The following is a 2,420-nucleotide window of genomic DNA, read 5'->3' as shown; positions in this document are numbered from 1 at the left end:
AGACAGAGAGATGAGATAGAGTAAGAAAGAGATGGCAGTAATTTCATTCTGCATCTTTCTGCTTCTCCATGTTGACTTTTATTAGAGGATCAATATTGTGGGAGTTGCAGGCAGATCCATGAGATGGAAAAGCCCTGTAATCACAGATGAAGTGTATCGGCTGTCACTGTCAAAACCCACCCCGGAGTTTGACTCGCGTAGCCTGACTGACCAACCCGCTGACCCCTGGATCACAAATGAGATCTCTTTAATATCTCAGTTGCTTCTCTTACACAGAAACAACGATGCCCGAGATACCAAAGTCTGAACAACCCACCAGTGCTTTAGAAATCAAATGCAGAAAATGCATATCAACACAAAAACGCTATAAAATGTTGCGGGAACACTGTTTTGAAATGTTTCTAAAACATCAACATGGTTAGAATGTCATTTAAAGGTTACAAAAACGTTTCTTACAACATTCTACTAACTTTATTTTCACCCCAAATGTACCAAATGTATAATGTTATTTGAACATTTTTTTGAATATTCTAAGAATGTTAAAATGTCTAATTTTCCTGGTTGTGATTAGAACATTTTTCATTGATGACTAAAATGTTCTACAAATTAATTTTTACCCAAAATATAACATTATTCGAGCATTTATTTTTAATATTCTAGAATGTCTTCTCTCAACATTATGAGAATGTTTACCAAGTGCAAATAACATCATAAGGACATTACCAGAAAGTTTTCTCTCAACATTATGAGAACATATATCAAATATTAATAAAGTTCCATAAACATTACTTTAAGAACATTTTGTCCTAACATTTATATGACTTCAAAAAAGGTTAGTGAGTTGCGAGAACGTTCCCTGAATAGTTAGGTAGCTAACAAAATGTAAAAATCTAGTGTTTATTTTTTCCTAAGGAAACTAGATAATTAAACTTATGCATTTGGCAACTTGCACATCATTCAATTCAATGCATTCATTTAAGTATTTTATCAATTCACATATTCGCTGGGAATCGAACCCACAACCTGTCGTTGCTACTGCCATACGTTACTGTTTGACCTACAGTACTAATACCTCAGGTAAATCTATCATAAAAATGATAATATTTCCCTCTAGGTTGGACCAGAGACATAACTAAGGCACGAAGACGTGCCTTAAAAATTATTGCTCGTTTGGTATTAGTCACCAGCTGCTGTCAGAGATGCTCTTTGGAGGTTTTAAAATTCCTAAGATTGTAATTTCCAAATATAAAAACGAAATAATAAAATCGTAATTACAATATTCAAATTAAATCTTAAAGGAAACCTAAGAAAACAATTTAAGTAAATATGCACTTTTTTGTCAGCTCTAAAATATTTCATCAAGTTAAAGTGCAGTCTTTATAAAATTACTTTTTATAAGTCATTATGAATGACTGGAACATTAATGTAAAATCATTGCTCAAAAGATAACCCAGTTTTAAAAGAGATAAAACATCATTATGACATAATGAACTTTGAGTCAAGGTTAATGTCCATCTTTCTGACAACCTTCCTTCATTCCTTCATTCATGCCCACCTGTCCCTCACTCTCTTTTATCACTTGTTTTCTCTCTTGTCGTCCTTCTTGCTTTCTCTGTGCTATAAGTACCATGCTACTGAATGTATAATTCATACCTGCTAATGGGGGCCCGGTGCTGAACCAGAGCCCCAGGTATCGGCTCTCCGCTCTGGTCACCGGACACCGTGCTGTATGCAGTAACGTATACTTTAATTACGGCTCCGGTGGAAGCAGCACAGGCTCAGGTGTCCGGTGACTTTGAGAATGTGTCAGTGGCCTGGAATGACAGCTGTGAGGGATGAATATGTGCGGATAGGGAAGGTGTGGGTTAAATATTATGCACTGAACTACTGCATCCGTTTTGGAAGACATCAGTCAAACATTAGGTGGAAATGTGGGATTGAGTTATAAAAAAATGCACCAACCATCCCAGCTAACAAAAATATGTTCTAGAAACGTTTAACTAACGTTTCCATTAAGTTATGAAAATGGTAATTCTGCATGTTCAGTGAACATTCAAAGTTTTTAGTAATATAAATAGTTTTCTTTTCTTTTTTTCTTTTTTTGTTTTGTTTTGTTATGCAAACATTCCATTTGATCATTTTGCAAATATTATGGGAATGTTAGTTTTGTATGTTCTCTGAATGTTCTGAAACAAATAGTAAAAAATAAAAAGGGGGGGGAACATTCCATGAATTATGTATAAAATAATGTTTTTATGTTAAAAACAGAATTTAAAGACCTGATAGCTTTGAACAAACTTTCTATTAATGTTATGTTTGTTCAAAACTTTGAAAGAACCTTGCCAGAATGTTTTGCCAAAGTTATGAAAACATTATTTCTGAATGTTCTCTCAACATTTTTTAAAACTTTATATATATAT

The sequence above is a fragment of the Sinocyclocheilus anshuiensis genome, unplaced genomic scaffold (genome assembly GCF_001515605.1).
Source record: "Sinocyclocheilus anshuiensis isolate Anshui unplaced genomic scaffold, SAMN03320099.WGS_v1.1 scaffold1854, whole genome shotgun sequence".
In the NCBI taxonomy this organism is placed as follows: domain Eukaryota; kingdom Metazoa; phylum Chordata; class Actinopteri; order Cypriniformes; family Cyprinidae; genus Sinocyclocheilus; species Sinocyclocheilus anshuiensis.
The sequence above is the reverse complement of the archived record's forward strand: the minus strand, read 5'-3'. Positions refer to the sequence as shown.